We start from the raw sequence: 20,737 nt of genomic DNA on the forward strand, positions 1-20,737 counted from the left end.
TCTTTTATGTTCTGTTCTGTTCTCTTCTGTTCTTTTCTGTTCTGTTCTTTTCTTTTCTGTTCTGTCCTTTTCTGTTCTTTTCTGTTTCTGGTTTGTTTGTAATAAGAAGGAACTGGCTATAGCTACTAGCTAGCATAAACAGCCACCAGGGCTGCACTGACAAAGAAAAGAGCAAAGCGGATCTTGCAGATTACCACTTTAAATAAATGGGCCACACACATACTGTCATAGTAATGCTCCACTTACAGTACATACATTCACCCACCCAGATATGTGCACGCACGCACACACACACACACACACACACACCAAGGTTATTATAGTTAACGAAAACTAATGAAAAAACAAAAACTAGAATTGAACAAACATGAAATAAATTTAAATAAAAACTAAAACTAAGCTTTACAAAAAAACGATAACTAACTGAAACAGTATTGTGTGTTTATAAAACTAACTAAAAAAAAAAAATTTTTGAAGAGAAAATGTTTAGTGTTTAGTTTATGTTTTAGTCTTTGTCAGTTTAAAGTATTTCATACATAATAAGCCATAGTATTTTGAGTGGAGATTAAATCTATTTTCCTAGATCTATCATCTTTATGACCCTTTTGAATCTCACCCCTGACAAACACCCCATATTGCAAAAAAGAGGAAAGGGGGAAAAAAGACTAAAACTAACACTGAAACTAATAAAAACTAAAACTAAAACTAAGCATTTTCAAAAAATTAAAACTGAACTAAACGATCAAACCCACCTTAAAAACGAATGAAAACAAAACTGAAATTGAAAACAAAAAGTCTAAACTAATAAAAATAAAAACAAATGAAAAAATCCAAAACTATTATAACCTTGACACACACACACACACACACACACACACACACACACACACACACACACACACACACACACACACACACACACACACACACACACACACACACACACACACACACACACACACACACACACACACACATGCACACGCACACAGGTTAGCTGGGGCTCACCTCCCTAAACAGGAGGAACTCCCATTGGAAAAATGCAGCCTGAGCCAACACTGCTGGCTGTTTTCCACTCAATTCCGCTCTGGGCTAAACAGGCATTTACACGCTGAGGTTATTTTTGGTTGTGCCTTTTGCAGGACATAAGGGAGGTGCGAGCAGCACACGTAGCAATGAAACGATCCAACTCTAATGTGACTGCTCCTCTCTATAGCCAGGTAAGACAACAGCCTGGAGCTGTTGTCTTACCTCGCTAAGATCTTACCTCGCTAAGGTTGCGGGCGCAGGGGAAACCCGTCAGCTCGTCTGCAGAAAGCCACAAACGTACCTATTTGTCTGAGAGGAAAAGCTACCACTTCCTTTCTTCTTTTCAGTGTAAAAATAGTGACGTCTCCTACGCCCACACATTAACTGCACTGTTATTCTGCTGTGCTCTTATCAACTCATATTTTCCACCGTCATGCCCAATGACTTTCCATTCTGCAGAAACAAGAAACGAGCAGTAAAGAAAAGAGAGAGATGTCAAGGTAGAAGACTGGCCCCTGCTTTTCATCTATGTACCTTGTTGACGTTGTGAGAGCCTCAGAAACAGGATGTGGCCGAGTGTTCCACCACAACACAACACCAAGCTGCTATTTATACATCTTTAATGGGTTTGTTGGTGTCACTATTTAGTGCCACTATCTTCTGGGAAAAACCAAACTTAACACATTGACTGCCAGACGTTTTTTTTTGCTGTAGGTAGCTTCTGCCAAGCCGTTTTTTGAGGATTATGGCTCATTTTATAAGAGCCGAGGATTCGTTTCAGCTTGGAGTTTGTGAACATACAATATCTCAAAAGTACTAATAGAATGTGTACTTTCTCTGTCTAAAAGAGTTAGTTTGTAGAGTTAGTAGTTATGTAAGCATTAGCAGTTGAATACAGCATGGTTTTAGCGTGAAAAAGAATATTCAGAGATAAACGGCTTTTTGTGAAATTGGATGGAACTGTCACTTTAACCATTCATTTTTGGCTCTCTCTCTCTCTCTCTCCCTCCCCCTCTCGCTCTCTCTCTCTCTCTCCCTCCCTCTCGCTCTCCCTCCCTCTCTCTCTCTCTCTCTCTCTCTCTCTCTCTCTCTCCCTCCCTCTCGAGTTGCTTCAACTCCGCCCTCCGTGGGCGGACAAGCTTGTCACCAGTCAGTGCTTTGCTGCTCTCCTGTCCCTGCATGTCTGGGCCGCTGTTTGAGGAAGTCGGGAAGGACTCGCTCGTTTGGAGTTTTGGTTGAGAGAAGTTTTTGCGATTCTGGTCATATTTATGCTGCGTGTTTCAAAGTGTGTTCCTCCAACTGTAATCTATCACCCGATCATAGTAGATCGGCTGAATCTATTATGTAAATTTGCAATCCCGCATCGCCAGCAATCAGCGCGAAAAGGAGAATGGCTGGGCTGAGAATGGCTTGACAAGTTAAAAAAATGCTTTCCTTTCTCTAGCCAGGAGCACTGTTGCCACTTAGTGGGTCGGTGGAATGGGTTGTAAACGTTCGGTGGCTCCAATAATTATATAAGAGATGTAAAAGGCTTAGATGCACAACCCACCGTCAAAAAAAAAAAATCGATGCCAAAAACGTGTAAACACGTTGTTGGCAGGGAACAGCTGGATTCTGAAAACGTGTTCATACGTTGTTGGCAGTGAATGAGTTAAAGGGCAGTTGATGAAAACTCACGAACTCATAAATATATTCTAAGCATTTATTATGGGCATAATAAATAAATAAATGAATAAATGAATAAATAAATAAATAAATAAATAAATAAATAAATAAATAAATTATGACAAAAAATAATAACCACATGAATATTTGCTCCTACGCTCACATGGATTGGTGTTATGGCATTTTCAGTACATTTACTATATTTTACCTTAAATGTCAGGGGCCTGTTTCAGGGTTAGTATGAATGAAAGGGATTTCCATCAGCTTTTGTTTTCAATTTAAACTTCCCTGATCCAATCTAGCCTCATTTACATTTTAGAAACGAGTTGTTAAATTTACTTGCTCATGAGCTTAAATTAATTTCAGGTTCATTTTCATTTTATGTCAGTTAGTTTTGGGGTCATACTGTAGATTTTAGTTTATTACTAGTTTGATTTAATTGAATATGCTAAAACATTTCCCTGCATCAATTTAGTGTGCAATTGAATTCTGACCACCTTATTCTGAGTATTTTTTTGAGATGCACCTAATTCCTCAGCACTGATGAAAGAAGGGCTGCTGTAGAATTGCATGTAGTCTGCATTTTCGGTCAGTTCCTTGTCTGTAGGGAAAACACGCTGTCCTAGATGACTCTCTCCCTGTGTCTGCCTGACCTCCTCAGAAATGACTAGACAACCACAAATACATATAGCAGAAGGTGAGGAACTTACATTAGATATTCTAGGGAACATTTTGTTCAGAGCGGAATTTACCCACAAAAATCCAACGCATTGCATAACATGAATGGGCATGGGCCTAATACAATCTCTCTTCCATAAACCCGGCCTTGTAAAGCTTGGGTGCCAGGGGGTTATTTTCTGTTTACATGATCTCTATGCAGTTAGAAAACACATCTAAAAAGCTATATTTATAATCATATTAGTTGCAGGTTTGTCTTGTGTGCAATTGTATATTATTATATCAATATCCTTCTTTTCCGATATACATGAACTCTCGATGGCCTGACAACCTTCCCAACACGACTGGAAACTTTTTTTTTTTTTTTTATTCCCCATCATTCCTCATTTTAATCATGGAAAGCTGTGACTGGGAGGATACCCACAGCCCACCTATGAATAAACAAAAACTGTGGAAAATTGAACTGAACATAATTCCCCTACTGCAACCTTCACCCGAACAAAGCGACATTGTTTATTAGCTGAACTGCCGCTGTGATCGGTAAACCGTGGTCAGGACCTGTCAGGACGGAGCGGGCTCTATTTCAGGCAGGTGTGAGCGTGACACAACAACATGTCTGCACTTTCATACGATGCCAGCCATGTTGAACAGCTCAATGGACAGTTCAGCTCCTTTGTGGAGGCCGACCAATGTTCCTTGGACGGGCAAGCGGCTCATAACTGAGGCCCAGTCTCCATCGGGTGTGACTGCTGGCAGAGTGAACGCTGACCTCCCCTTTTCATATAAAGACGAATAGGAGAGAAAAGAGAAGTCCATCACAGCCATTCTGCATCTTCATTGCTCTGACTCATATAAAGACGAATAGGAGAGAAAAGAGAAGTCCATCACAGTCATTCTGCATCTTCATTGCTCTGACTCTGATGAAGACGAATCCACCTTATTTTTCGCGGCCATTTTTGCCTGATCTGCTGATGGGTGCTTCTTCCGGTGTGATCCTCCCAGCCTTGTTGCTGACAGCTTGACACCCGTCTGGGCGAACGGAGCAAATCACTAATCAGGTCCAGCTTGGCAAAAATCTCGTCGATAAATATCCCTTTAAGACCGCAGTCAGTGCATTCATGGGTAATCGCCTGCTGTGGCTAATATTAGCTGCTAGTTAGTTATGTTACATGGCAGTAAAACGCCACTAAATTACCAAATTGATAGAACTTTTAACCATTTCGAGTAACACTGTTTCCATACGGATCACCAGCATTAGTTTGTTGTTTATAACGTGGCTATATTCATAACGTTTAATATCTCGGATGCGTTATTTCGAATCCCACATAGGTTACGCCAAACCCCACATAGGTTACGCCTCGAATCCCACATAAGTTACGCTAAAACGCACATAGGTTACGCCTCGAATCCCACATAGGTTACGCTAAAACCACCACCGCAAAGCGTGTGGGTTTCAGGACGAAACAGTCTCGAGCCACTATCGTCATCTTTAGAGCACAATATTCCTGGAATGCAAGTTTAACTAAACAGTTACATGTCCTCTGCATTCTACATAAAATTAAGATATTACGGGTTGTTTTATTTTGTATGTTAAATACTTATTGGCCAAGTTATGTTCAATTCAGCCAGGGTACAAGGGACTGAGTGTAGGCGACCATCTTTTCAAATCAAGTAGAATACCATTTAGGAAATGGCAAGCTGCACCAATAAGTCACGTTAAACCGGAACTTGTACGCACAATTATTTTTTACAGTGGGGCATTCAAAAATAAGGTGGATAGGATAGAAAAGAGAAGTCCATCACAGTCATTCTGCATCTTCATTGCTCTGACTCTGATAAAGACGAATAGGAGAGAAAAGAGAAGTCCATCACAGTCATTCTGCATCTTCATTGCTCTGACTCTGATAAAGACGAATAGGAGAGAAAAGAGAAGTCCATCACAGTCATTCTGCATCTTCATTGCTCTGACTCTGATAAAGACGAATAGGAGAGAAAAGAGAAGTCCATCACAGTCATTCTGCATCTTCATTGCTCTGACTCTGATAAAGACGAATAGGAGAGAAAAGAGAAGTCCATCACAGTCGTGCTGAAATTTGGCCTCCTTGTTATTCAGTTAGCCAGGCTGTGGCATTATGACTTCATTTGGCCACTCTGACTGCATGAGTTCAGGCTGAACCTGACCTGCACTGGGGATTTAGTTAGCATGGTTAGCAGGGAGCGATAACAGTCAGCCTTCCTCAGAGAACAGAGAATGCCCTGTGGTCTGAGGAGACGCAGCAGAGCCCTGAGGCCCGGGAGCCGTTTGGAGGCTCCTGCTGTCGTAACCCGAGTGGGTCAAATCAGGACTGCCTGGCAGAGGGTGACATCACCTTCCCTCAGCTGACTCTCCAGAACACCACCTCTGACCTCGCACTGCAACTGAGGCTTCCTGCATGGCAGTTCTGCTCTCACTAGAAGTCTCTTGATGGAGAGACCGAGAGAGAGGACAGCACCTTCCTGAACCACTGACACTTTCACTACTTGAATAAAGCGTAGCGGTGTTAGGGTCAAGGACCTTCACGCCGTAGCAAAGGGGGATGTTTCCTATGCGGACACTTGTAAGCTCCTATAGTACCACATCAGGTTTGTGAGAACGAGGAGGTAGTTTCCTCCCATTGTGGCACTCAGGCTCTCAGCAGCCTATGAGGAAGTAGGTCTGAGTCATGAGGGCTCGTTCATATAAACACAGATAAACACTGGCATGGAATCCGTGGAGGAACTCGCACAATCTGACAGACAGACACACAAGTTCACTTTAAACGCTAATCCTCGTTTGAACTCGGCATGCATGTGACATTGATTTGGTGGAGAAGCCAAACTAAAGCTCCAAGTTGCTGGAGAGAGACAATTGAATTTCCTGGTACATATTACTTTTGTTTCCCCACTATATCAAATCTTCTCTCGGGCCTCAGCAGAAACACTTAATGGCCAATTTGCTGCCTCCCACGCAAAGCCCGAAATGGCTGGACGGAGAGGCTTGAGCGACGTCACTCATCTTCTGCTGATACCTAGCAGTGTCAAGAGTAAGGAAGGGTCAAGGGTCAGAACACACACACACACACACACACACACACACACACACACACACACACATGACAGAGGGAGAGAAAGTAAAGAAATGACAAATAGAAAGACTGAAAGAGGCCCAAAAGAGACGGAGAGGTACCAACAAGTACGCAATCATTATTCCCATAGATAAACACAAATGGAAAGAGACAAAGTGTTCCACTAATGCTTCATCTTGATAAAGTGCTTCATAGATTCATCTGAGCCTTGCAGGTAGACAGCATCTAATCCATCCCCGGGCTCCCTTTGGGCCTAATGATGTGATGATATGTACAGACAGCATATTTCATCCCCACGGCTACGCTGATGTGTGAAGGGCCCGGGCTCTCCCATGTGGAAGCACTCAGTCTGGACGGCTGACAGTGGAGATCGAGGGAAAAAGAAAGAAAGTGGAGGAGATAGGGCCGGAGAGCGAGGGTTTGTTTTAAAACGAAGCAGAGTTTACGGTGAGGGTCGACGCTGGGGTTTTACAACTCTCCTGCGGCAGCTGTGGCACTGTGTAGACACTCCTGTGCCATGGGCCACGGCCAAACAGCTCCCCGCACCCCGCCAAGGTGAACAATAACACCATGACATGCCATGAGATTAGAACTAGAGCCATGGAAACACAGAATAATATGAGGAGTAGGAGAAAGAATATGAAAGCCGGAAGAGGAGATGGAGAAAGGTGGGAGAGGGAGGCAAGAGAAAAGAGAGAGAACCACACTCAAAGACCACAGAGGAAGGAAAAGTCTTCTTTTACAAATTACAATTCTGCTAATACTTTTGGGAAGGTTATTGTATAGAATAGACAAGAGCACCCTAAGGGACATGTGTTGTAAATGCACCAAAGTTCAGAAATATATTAAATATATACATATATGTATATAAAATATGTATCTTAAGTGATTTAGGTCGTCTATTGAGTCCTAAAACCTTAATTTGATCAACATAAGATAGTGCAGTGATCTGTCTTATTCTGACTTGTTGCAAAATATTGCCACTCATTTCTAGAAAATACATTGGAAAAATGTACAGTTGTCACCTCATTGGAAGAATTTTTCTCTTTGTTTAAAAAACTAAATTTTGAAGGCTGAATATGAGACTAAATGACTGATTGAGATGGATGTTTGAGGCACAAGACCATGCAGAGGATTGCAAAGTGGATTCAGTAGCTTGGTAGGGAAGCCAGTGAAGGGATGCCAAGAGAGGAGTGAGAGAGAGAGGAGTGTGGTCCCTCTCTTCTGGAGAGACTGACTGAGACAGATAAAGAGAGGAGTGATGTGGTCCCTCTCTTCTGGAGAGACTGAGACAGATAAAGAGAGGAGTGATGTGGTCCCTCTCTTCTGGAGAGACTGAGACAGATAAAGAGAGGAGTGATGTGGTCCCTCTCTTCTGGAGAGACTGAGACAGATAAAGAGAGGAGTGATGTGGTCCCTCTCTTCTGGAGAGACTGAGACAGATAAAGAGAGGAGTGATGTGGTCCCTCTCTTCTGGAGAGACTGAGACAGATAAAGAGAGGAGTGATGTGGTCCCTCTCTTCTGGAGAGACTGAGACAGATAAAGAGAGGAGTGATGTGGTCCCTCTCTTCTGGAGAGACTGAGACAGATAAAGAGAGGAGTGATGTGGTCCCTCTCTTCTGGAGAGACTGAGACAGATAAAGAGAGGAGTGATGTGGTCCCTCTCTTCTGGAGAGACTGAGACAGATAAAGAGAGGAGTGATGTGGTCCCTCTCTTCTGGAGAGACTGAGACAGATAAAGAGAGGAGTGATTTGGTCCCTCTCTTCTGGAGAGACTGAGACAGATAAAGAGAGGAGTGATGTGGTCCCTCTCTTCTGGAGAGACTGAGACAGATAAAGAGAGGAGTGATGTGGTCCCTCTCTTCTGGAGAGACAGAGACAGATAAAGAGAGGAGTGATTTGGTCCCTCTCTTCTGGAGAGACTGAGACAGATAAAGAGAGGAGTGATTTCGTCCCTCTCTTCTGGAGAGACAGAGACAGATAAAGAGAGGAGTGATGTGGTCCCTCTCTTCTGGAGAGACTGAGACAGATAAAGAGAGGAGTGATTTGGTCCCTCTCTTCTGGAGAGACAGAGACAGATAAAGAGAGGAGTGATGTGGTCCCTCTCTTCTGGAGAGACAGAGACAGATAAAGAGAGGAGTGATGTGGTCCCTCTCTTCTGGAGAGACTGAGACAGATAAAGAGAGGAGTGATTTGGTCCCTCTCTTCTGGAGAGACTGAGACAGATAAAGAGAGGAGTGATGTGGTCCCTCTCTTCTGGAGAGACTGAGACAGATAAAGAGAGGAGTGATTTGGTCCCTCTCTTCTGGAGAGACAGAGACAGATAAAGAGAGGAGTGATGTGGTCCCTCTCTTCTGGAGAGACAGAGACAGATAAAGAGGAAAGATGTGGAGAAGTGAAGAAGGGAGGGTTAACAGTTAAGCGCTTGAGCTCCGATGACAAAGCGAGCCTTCGAATCTTGGAGGGAAGTTTCCAGACTGCTGCTTCTAGACTGGAGCCCATCGCTGGAGTAGAGGAGAGCGGCCTTGAGAAAGGACAGTGGCATATCCCTCGCGCTCATGGAGTCAGTGAGATAAAGTGACGCTCTTCTCTAATCTCCACCTGTGAGTCTCTGATGTGCCTAAGCCTTCAGTGGAGCTACTTCATTGCTCTCTGTAGCCAGATGAATCCAACTGGTTGCCAAACGAAACGACCTGACCCGGGAGACTTTAAGTGTCTACCCAGGCCAGATTAAACTCACTTTGCCAGAATCCGAGTTAAAGCCGAGAAGCTTCATAGAGACTCGATCCAGCCTTGAGAAGAAAAAAACAAACAAAACGCAAATTAAGCAGCAGCCTCCCAAATTAGAGCAGCAAATCTAAAGACAACAGTTTTTAGTGAAAGCCCCGTAACTGATGTGCTTATTTTGGCCCCAGCAGGACCTAACCTTTCTCTTTGATCTTGCATGATGTGCTGTGCTTCTGCCTATCTCGCCTCTCTCTCTCTCTCTCTCTTTGTGAGCGCGTCACCTCCTCCTCCTCTCATTTCCTCCCGGGCCCCGGAGACTGCGGGTGTGATCGCTCGAGGCCGGGTCTCCAGGGAGGATGAGGAGGAGGTGTTTACATGGTTAGGGTTGCTCTCCGGTGCCCTCATCGCCCATTTCTCTGAAATGAAGTCACTTTTCACTGTACAGCCCTCTCACACTGCAACAGATTAAATGACCCTGGAAAATGATTTAAGGTAGAAATAAGTAATAAAGTAGTAAGAATTTTTAGATGAATAAGTGTCTGTTTTGCTACTTTATTGCAAACTGATATAACACAATAGTGATTCGACCTTTCGCCAGTTCATGAACGCTTTTCCATTTGCTGTTCTAAACACCCGGTGCCTGGAAGGTGTTTCCCGGGAGGAATCCTCTGGTGCAAAGGAAGCGATGCGTTTTATGCTTCTAGTTTGTTTCGAATAAACAGAAGAACTGGATAGTTGGCATGAGCAGCGATAGCCACCATGGCTGAACAGACAAAGAAACAAGCTCCCTCTAAAGGCCATCTGATGAAGCACATCACCTCACTAAGCATTCCTGACTGACTGCCTGACCTAAATTTGGCATGATGATGCCCTTGGTTGCTCCGTGGGAAAAATCGCCACCTACAGTCTACAGAAAGTCATATTTCCTCAAGAGAGATTCTGGGAAGTGCAGTGTAAAAACACCATAGCAACGAGTGCTTAGCACCAAAGCTGTCACCAAATAAAAAATAGACCAGAATCTTGCGGATTACAACTGACTGATGACTCCAGATTGTGGGAAATCAAGAGCTCGCTTTCAAACAACAACTGGTGAGGCATAACCAAGTCAAAGCAAACATGAACAACAACTAGTGAGGCATAACTAAGTCAAAGCAAACAGGAACAACAACTAGTGAGGCATAACTAAGTCAAAGCAAACAGGAACAACAACTAGTGAGGCATAACCAAGTCAAAGCAAACAGGAACAACAACTAGTGAGGCATAACTAAGTCAAAGCAAACAGGAACAACAACTAGTGAGGCATAACTAGGTCAAAGCAAACAGGAACAACAACTAGTGAGGCATAACTAGGTCAAAGCAAACAGGAACAACAACTAGTAGTGAGGCATAACTAAGTCAAAGCAAACAGGAACAACAACTAGTGAGGCATAACTAGGTCAAAGCAAACAGGAACAACAACTAGTAAGGCATAACTAAGTCAAAGCAAACAGGAACAACAACTAGTGAGGCATAACTAAGTCAAAGCAAACAGGAACAACAACTAGTGAGGCATAACTAAGTCAAAGCAAACAGGAACAACAACTAGTGAGGCATAACCAAGTCAAAGCAAACAGGAACAACAACTAGTGAGGCATAACCAAGTCAAAGCAAACAGGAACAACAACTAGTGAGGCATAACTAAGTCAAAGCAAACAGGAACAACAACTAGTGAGGCATAACTAGGTCAAAGCAAACAGGAACAACAACTAGTGAGGCATAACTAGGTCAAAGCAAACAGGAACAACAACTAGTGAGGCATAACTAGGTCAAAGCAAACAGGAACAACAACTAGTGAGGCATAACTAGGTCAAAGCAAACAGGAACAACAACTAGTGAGGCATAACTAGGTCAAAGCAAACAGGAACAACAACTAGTGAGGCATAACCAAGTCAAAGCAAACAACAACTAGTGAGGCATAACCAAGTCAAAGCAAACAGGAACAACAACTAGTGAGGCATAACTCAGTCAAAGCAAACAGGAACAACAACTAGTGAGGCATAACTAAGTCAAAGCAAACAGGAACAACAACTAGTGAGGCATAACTAAGTCAAAGCAAACAGGAACAACAACTAGTGAGGCATAACTAAGTCAAAGCAAACAGGAACAACAACTAGTGAGGCATAACTAGGTCAAAGCAAACAGGAACAACAACTAGTGAGGCATAACTAGGTCAAAGCAAACAGGAACAACAACTAGTGAGGCATAACTAAGTCAAAGCAAACAGGAACAACAACTAGTGAGGCATAACTAGGTCAAAGCAAACAGGAACAACAACTAGTAGTGAGGCATAACTAAGTCAAAGCAAACAGGAACAACAACTAGTGAGGCATAACTAGGTCAAAGCAAACAGGAACAACAACTAGTAGTGAGGCATAACTAAGTCAAAGCAAACAGGAACAACAACTAGTAGTGAGGCATAACTAAGTCAAAGCAAACAGGAACAACAACAACTAGTGAGGCATAACTAGGTCAAAGCAAACAGGAACAACAACTAGTAGTGAGGCATAACTAAGTCAAAGCAAACAGGAACAACAACTAGTGAGGCATAACCAAGTCAAAGCAAACAGGAACAACAACTAGTGAGGCATAACCAAGTCTAAGCAAACAACAACTAGTGAGGTATAACCAAGTCAAAGCAAACAACAACTAGTGAGGCATAACCAAGTCAAAGCAAACAACAACTAGTGAGGTATAACCAAGTCAAAGCAAACAACAACTAGTGAGGCATAACCAAGTCAAAGCAAACAGGAACAACAACTAGTGAGGCATAACCAAGTCAAAGCAAACAGGAACAACAACTAGTGAGGCATAACCAAGTCTAAGCAAACAACAACTAGTGAGGTATAACCAAGTCAAAGCAAACAACAACTAGTGAGGCATAACCAAGTCAAAGCAAACAACAACTAGTGAGGTATAACCAAGTCAAAGCAAACAACAACTAGTGAGGCATAACCAAGTCAAAGCAAAGAGGAACAACAACTAGTGAGGCATAACCAAGTCTAAGCAAACAACAACTAGTGAGGTATAACCAAGTCAAAGCAAACAACAACTAGTGAGGTATAACCAAGTCAAAGCAAACAACAACTAGTGAGGTATAACCAAGTCAAAGCAAACAACCACTAGTGAGGCATAACCAAGTCAAAGCAAACAACAACTAGTGAGGCATAACCAAGTCAAAGCAAACAACAACTAGTGAGGCATAACCAAGTCAAAGCAAACAACAACTAGTGAGGCATAACCAAGTCAAAGCAAACAACAACTAGTGAGGCATAACCAAGTCTAAGCAAACAGGAAAGCCTGAAATTGCACCAAAGTGAGTGAAGCACACACACGTCTGTGAAGGGAGACAGATTAAAAGTCTTTGTATGCATCATTACCAGTGGCTTTATGGTAAAATAACTCTGGCATGTGATAAAGCTGCTGAATGAGAAACGTATGCTCCGGCAGAGGCTGATGCAGACGGCTAGAGATTTCGCTGGGTTTGAAAATGGCACACGGCAAAAAATATGAGCATATTGAAACAATCATACTTCAGTAGATTACGGCCGTCTGAGTGAGAATTTGGCCGTGCACCTGCATATAATACGATTTATAACATCAGCATTTGTATTCTGCTTCTTTAAATCACCTGTTGCCTGTCAGTCGTAATGTGGGATTTCAGAATCTTATTTTTTTATATTTATATAGAGAAAGTGTGTTCTCCTTGTCCAAAAAGGCTTACCTCAGTGCGAGGTTTATCGGTCCCTATCCATCACAGACGGCTTAGAGAGACACCTTGCTGTTCTGTGTGTGTATGTCTGCTTGTGTGTGTGTATGTCTGCTTGTGTGTGTGTGTGTGTGTGTGTGTGTGTGTGTGTCTGCTTGTATGTCTGCTTGTGTGTGTGTGTGTGTGTGTGTGTGTGTCTGCTTGTGTGTCTGTTTGTGTGTGTATGTCTGCTTGTGTTGTGTGTGTGTGTGTGTGTGTGTCTGCTTGTATGTCTGCTTGTGTTGTGTGTGTGTGTGTGTGTGGGTGTGTGTGTGTGTGTGTCTGCTTGTATGTCTGCTTGTGTGTGTGTGTGTGTGTGTGTGTGTGTGTGTGTCTGTGTGTGTGTGTGTGTGTGTGTGTGTGTGTCTGCGTGTGTGTCTGCTTGTGTGTCTGTTTGTGTGTGTGTCTATCATGGCCATTGCTTAAACTGTCTGTTTTCCCAACCATGAAAAGGTATTAGCTCTACTCACTGCTCTCTGCCATGTCTTTTTTTTTCAACTTAAAGCAAGACAAAGTAGCAGAACTACCTTGAACTTTGCAATACAATCCTCGTGCTCGAGTGCTCCAAATGCCAACAACGTTATTCTCTCATAGACTGTTTTACTGCTTTGGATAGCTTGCTCTGATAGCACGGTCTGATAGTCCAAACATTACATTTCCCTAAGTCTTCCACTGGTCCAGCATCTCGATTAGCATGAGAGCAGCCTAGCCTACCGTACAGAATCTGCCTCTTTGACAGAAAACTCTTGCAGGCTTCATCGTAAAGTCACGGCAACGGTGCAGGAGAATACTATTCTGAAGGTAACTCAATCTTAAAAAGACCCTGCTGTGCAGAAGAACTGTCTTCCAACATCCGTGAGGAGCTCCAGGGATCTGAGAGCAGCTACGCGGAGTGTGATCTGATTAACACTCAGTCTGCCGACCCCGAGAGCCGCCCTACGACTTTCAATCACCAACACCAGACACCGAGGAGGAGGTCACCTGAGGGCACATCGTGGACGCGTTCACCTGGAGGCAAGCGATCTTGGCGAATCCTTCACTTCCCTCCTCTCCAACACCTGTCGACCCCTCTTTGATTTTCATCGAGTACAGACAAACTTTCATCCATCTGGAGGCTGTAACATTAGACTATCTCCAAATTTAACGGCAAGACATGGCTACTCTTCCAGAGACATAGAAGCACAGAGAGAGAGAGAGATAGATAGAGAGGGACGGAGAGAGAGAGAGACCTTTGCTGTCAACTGTAAATCATAGAATCATACTTTCACCTGCTTTTGTCCACCACGTTTCATCCCTTGCCGATTTAATAGTAGCTGGGGCTTGGGCTGGAACTTGCCACTTGAATAGCTTACCAGAAACAGGAGCCTGCTTTTGTACTCTACGATGTAGTAAATCTCCCCGATCAAATTAAAATGTACGTGACATTTTCATTCACACGGAGCGTTTATGACCTGAGCTTTCAAACTCAAGGTATGCGCCGGCAGATTGGACACGGCTGATTTACTATAAGCTGAAATACACCTCTTTCGTCTTGCCTACTAGCATTAGAAATGCCGGTGGACTTAAGGGCTATAAGAGGAGGCCAACAAGTTGTCAAATGCTATTCCCTGGCATGATTTTGAAAAAAAAAAGAAAAAAAAAGTAAATTTGTCATTAAAAGCTGAAATATTTCAGTGCTAAAAAAGCAGCAGTCAATTGATGGAGCTTGGCCTTTCTAGTGCTAAAGAATAGAATTTTGGGGATTGCATCATTTTAGCCTTTCATCATTTCATTTCCCAATGGCTTGCTGCGATGCTGAGGGTGAAAGGATTTCCCTGTTTGAGAGTTGAGCTGTTTTTAAAAGTACAATCTGGATTTGGGTGGGGGGGGGGGGGGGGGGGGGCAGTGGAGATTTATAGCCACCATGGGTCATATGCCAGCAGTAGGACACTTACAGTTCAGTGGTTATGATCATTCACTCCCCCATTCACCCACTCCTCGCTAAGTCTCTGCACTGCCAGCGACCACTCAGGGGAGAAGAAAAAAACATGATCTTTAACTTTCACAGTGTTTTCCTTTCTTTGACTTTTAGCGTTTTGGTTTTAACAGCTTTAGCTCAGACAGAAGCACGTACTGTAGTGTCTGTGTGTGTGAAGAACAGGGGCACTGGGAGAAACCAGCCAGGGAAAATCACCAAAGATTGCACGCTACTTTCTTCTAGCTCAGATTTTCCCCTTGCTCTCAGTCTGTCTGTCTGTCTGTCTGTCTGTGTCTGCCTTTCCTGTCTTTCTATGGCTGACCTGCTTCTTCTCATGCTCGCTGAATATTCCTGGATCTAAGGACATGCTGGGAGTCTCCTGACCCCAACATCTCCTCCTAATTCATCTCATGCCTTGTAGCTGGCCTCTAGCCTAAGAAAGTAGCTACTAACTCTAAAGTAAAGAATAAAGAACTAATTGAATCTCAGATCCCAGTTGAATTAAATCCACATGATTAGGGAAAAATATATTAGGGATTGATTGAGAATGGCATGTTTATTATTTTTACATTTGCTCTTTGTGTTTAAATGTCTGTGTGTGGAGAGTGATTTGTACAAAGGGCTGCCGCGTTGAAAGAGGCGACAGTGTGCAATGTGCATTTGGTTTATAGTCTTGTGACAGATGCTACTGCGACTCTCACTATTTGGAACTCAACAGTATATCTCTATTTCATTCTCTATATACTCTCTGTCTTTGTGCCCCTTCCCCTCTCTCTTGAGTCCCCCCCACTCACACCCGACCCACACACACACCTCTCCCTCTCCTCTCTCTTTAGTCCCCCCTTCACCCACACCTCTCCCTCCCCTCTCTTTTTAGTCCCCCTCACCCTCACCCAACCCACACCTCTCCCTCCCCTCTATATTTAGTCCCTACCCACACACACACCTCTCCCTCCCCTCTATATTTAGTCCCCACCCACACACACACCTCTCCCTCCCCTCTCTCTCTTTAGTCCCCCCTCACCCACACCTCTCCCTCCCCTCTCTCTTTAGTCCCCCCCTCACCCACACCTCTCCCTCCCCTCTCTCTTTAGTCCCCCCCTCACCCACACCTCTCCCTCCCCTCTCTCTTTAGTCCCCCCCTCACCCAGACCCAACCCACACACACACCTCTCCCTCCCCTCTCTCTTTAGTCCCCCCTCACCCACACCCAACCCACACACACACCTCTCCCTCCCCTCTCTCTTTAGTCCCCCCCTCACCCACACCTCTCCCTCCCCTCTCTCTTTAGTCCCCCCCTCACCCACACCTCTCCCTCCCCTCTCTCTTTAGTCCCCCCCTCACCCACACCTCTCCCTCCCCTCTCTCTTTAGTCCCCCCTCACACACACCTCTCCCTCCCCTCTCTCTTTAGTCCCCCCTCACCCACACCTCTCCCTCCCCTCTCTCTTTAGTCCCCCCCTCACCCACACCTCTCCCTCCCCTCTCTCTTGAGTCCCCCCTCACCCACACCTCTCCCTCCCCTCTCTCTTTAGTCCCCCCTCACCCACACCTCTCCCTCCCCTCTCTCTTTAGTCCCCCCCTCACCCACACCTCTCCCTCCTCCCTTCTCTCTTTAGTCCCCCCTCACACACACCTCTCCCTCCCCTCTCTCTTTAGTCCCCCCCTCACCCAGACCCAACCCACACCTCTCGAGCTCCTTCCTGATCTCTCTGCGTATGGTGGAGACTGCCAAGAGTTGCAAACCCCACGGCTTTCCCCATCCCTGCCGGCTGGAGCAGACTTCTCTGTTGACATCCGTCGCTACAGGATACTATTTCACTGAGCTAACGCATTTCAGATGGGGAGCTGTTATTAAATGGTCTGGGATGGAGACCTGCTTCTGTTTACTGATGCCACAGGTATTTACATCCCCTAGACACCGAACGAAAGCACTAATACAACTGCTTTTGGGCGAGTGTGTGCGAAGTCTGTTAGTGCGATTATGACGTTGCATGGAGGATAGAGTCCTTCAAACGGGTTCAAACCTATGAGACAGAAAGCTTCAGGCCTGCCAAAGTGTCCTAAAGCTGAAACCCTACCAGCTTCAGAGGTGCTGTTCTGTAGCTAAACGTAACCTCTCACCTCACTGTACATTAGATGTGTATGTGTGATTGCGGGTTTTCCTATTTTTTCTTCTTTTTATGGTGGTAAGAAATATCCCAGATGTACAGTTAGCACATTTTCATGCGATAAGTAAAGAGAATGGATTGGCAAAGGCTGAAATCATATGTTATATCCTGTAGCGTTAGCTTAGCCAGGACACAGATACACTCCTCAGGGCTGAAATCATATGTAATATACTGTAGCGTTAGCTTCACCAGGACACAGATACACTCCTCAGGGCTGAAATCATATGTAATATACTGTAGCGTTAGCTTCGTCAGGACACAGATACACTCCTCAGGGCTGAAATCATATGTAATATACTGTAGCGTTAGCTTCACCAGGACACAGATACACTCCTCAGGGCTGAAATCATATGTAATATACTGTAGCGTTAGCTTCACCAGGACACAGATACACCCCTCAGGGCTGAAATCATATGCTATATGCTGTAGCGTTAGCTTCGCCAGGACACAGATACACCCCTCAGGGCTGAAATCATATGCTATATGCTGTAGCGTTAGCTTCGCCAGGACACAGATACACCCCTCAGGGCTGAAATCATATGCTATATGCTGTAGCGTTAGCTTCGCCAGGACACAGATACACCCCTCAGGGCTGAAATCATATGCTATATGCTGTAGCGTTAGCTTCGCCAGGACACAGATACACTCCTCAGGGCTGAAATCATATGTTATATGCTGTAGCGTTAGCTTCGCCAGGACACAGATACACCCCTCAGGGCTGAAATCATATGTTATATGCTGTAGCGTTAGCTTCACCAGGACACAGATACACTCCTCAGGGCTGAAATCATATGTTATATGCTGTAGCGTTAGCTTCACCAGGACACAGATACACTCCTCAGGGCTGAAATCATATGTTATATGCTGTAGCGTTAGCTTCACCAGGACACAGATACACTCCTCAGGGCTGAAATCATATGTTATATGCTGTAGCGTTAGCTTCGCCGGGACACAGATACACTCCTCAGGGCTGAAATCATATGCTATATGCTGTAGCGTTAGCTTCGCCAGGACACAGATACACCCCTCAGGGCTGAAATCATATGTTATATGCTGTAGCGTTAGCTTCACCAGGACACAGATACACCCCTCAGGGCTGAAATCATATGTTATATGCTGTAGCGTTAGCTTCGCCAGGACACAGATACACTCCTCAGGGCTGAAATCATATGTTATATCCTGTAGCGTTAGCTTAGCCAGGACACAGATACACCCCTCAGGGCTGAAATCATATGTTATATCCTGTAGCGTTAGCTTAGCCAGGACACAGATACACTCCTCAGGGCTGAAATCATATGTAATATACTGTAGCGTTAGCTTCACCAGGACACAGATACACTCCTCAGGGCTGAAATCATATGTTATATGCTATATGCTGTAGCTTCGCCAGGACACAGATACACTCCTCAGGGCTGAAATCATATGTAATATACTGTAGCGTTAGCTTCACCAGGACACAGATACACTCCTCAGGGCTCATTGGGGGAATGAGGCTCAGTCAAAGTAAGTCATCAGTGATCATCCTGTCGCAGCAGTCGGCGATCGTTGACATCAGATCAGTCACATTAGGAGGAGGTAATGACGCGTGTCTGGAGTGAGGTGCTAGCGCCATGATCAGATACACAGGGGGATCCGGGCCAAAGCCACAGGCCCTCTCTGGGTCTTGACCCGCTGTGATCAGCGTGCCTTGGTGGCTTTTCAACGCGCGTTTCCTAAACCTCAGAATGTGAACCACAGAAACCCAGCCTTTAAATGGCTGCGTCAGGAGAAACAACATGGCATACATGACACATGATGAACCAGAGGAATATAAATGCCATGAAGGGACTCAAATATATCAGGATAAGCAAGCGTGTGCGCACACGTGCCCCGTGGATTTACTCCGCTATACTTCACTATGAAGACCTTCTGTTCTGCTATTGATGAAGCAGATCCTTGCCAACTGTACCTTATACACAGCTTGGAATAATCAGAGAAAATTACACATTCGTCCTCACAGTAGCAAACCTGCTTCATGCATTATTTCTGACATTTGAGCGTTCTTTCAAAAACACAAAACCCATTTAAAATGAAATCTAACTCTCCCATCTAAATGTGTGCGTGTGTCAGAATTCAGACACAAAAGAAACCCAATTTGTTTAGATAATTTAGCTGCAGTTTCGCAGCAGACACATTCTTTTTCAGTGACTGTAGATATTATGACGGAGCGACTGAAACCAGACCAGATCCTCTGGTTCTGCTGCCAGGGTTTTGGGTGCGCGCACGCACGTACGCACGCACGCACGCACGCACGCACGCACGCACACACACACACACGTGCACGCACACGCACGAAAGCCAGAATACTGTGGTAATGAATGGATTGAATTCTTACAGATTCATCTTGCTGCACTTATCAAAACTAATAATATTCCCAATGGTTTTATAAAAAGGCTAAAAATCAAAGCCTTAATACTGTGACCCCATTGCCATTGTCATATGTATCCACTTAGATCTAATTATTTGCTAAACTGCGAGCAATCTTGGACAATACAGCCTATAATTGAGTGGGTTTCATAATATGTGTTGAAAAAAGCTGATCACAAGCAGGAATCTAAAGGCTCTTATGTCTGGCCAATGGGACGGAGATAAAAGCCATGTAAGAGGAAACAGAGGGTGCTAAGGTAATCCAGAGGACTTCCACTCAACTGCAAAGGTATCTCTCTTCTATTGGTATGTGGCTCTCTGGCTTCCATTAATTCCATTGTAACTTCCATATATCAGTCAAATCTACTTCCTATATTTTACTTCATTACAAACTGACTTGCACAGACTTTTCTTTGCTGACCCAGCACAATAGTGACCTCATTTTGAGTGCGTGCCTCTACTGGCTCCAACTACTTTCTTCACGTTGACAATTTTGGCCGTGCCACTCTCTACTATTATAATTTACACACTTTTTAAGGTCGGTTGGCACCCTCCAATTAAATTTTATAATCCCATTAATAAATAGCATACAGTACCATATACACTACTTTGTATAATAGTTCATATACAGTATATCACTGACCTACACACACAGCTGCTGCTGCTGCTGGGTGAGGTTGTGATGGTAATAGCTAGTGAGAGACATAGCTGCTTAAATTACAGAGTCAAAAGAGTGGTTTTCGATCCCAATGTGAGGAATTTGAATTGAATATACTGGTGTTTCTCTTGGTGATCCCAAAAGTGTAGTTGTCCAACCATCGCCCTGGGCTGTCATTGACTCTCCAAGGCCAATCTTAGCATGGCTACATATTAATTTTTCCTATGACTATAAAACGTCTCCAGAAGGGCCAAACTTTTTTTTAATACCTCACTATTTAAACGACTGCCAGGAAAACAAGATTCCTAATGAAGGCTGCAATAACATCAATAGTAAAAACAACAACAACAACAACAACAACAACACATCCTCTTTTTAGTCATTAATAATAAAAAAGCCATGAGCGTTCCTCTTGTATCTGTCAATATGGCTACGTCTATGAGGAGACTCTGTTCTTGGCATTGCACTTAACCAAAAGACAGCCTTTCTCTCTGTCGACTATTAGCTGAAGCTCAACCTGCTCCCAAAAGGCCAGAGAGGGTCAGAGGTGGAGTGTGG

The 20,737-nt window shown here is 44.2% G+C and overlaps 1 protein-coding gene across 1 annotated transcript in view; it reads right to left on the bottom strand.

Annotated features, from left to right (window-relative positions):
• LOC310784871 (nuclear factor of activated T-cells, cytoplasmic 1-like) overlaps positions 1-20,737 on the bottom strand; it is a gene marked incomplete at both ends in the record, with an annotated part of 104,095 nt that overhangs the window by 1,339 nt on the left and 82,019 nt on the right. The gene's annotated exons all lie outside the window — the stretch shown is intronic.

This window comes from Poromitra crassiceps (assembly GCF_964638095.1).
Source record: "Poromitra crassiceps genome assembly, chromosome: 1".
In the NCBI taxonomy this organism is placed as follows: domain Eukaryota; kingdom Metazoa; phylum Chordata; class Actinopteri; order Beryciformes; family Melamphaidae; genus Poromitra; species Poromitra crassiceps.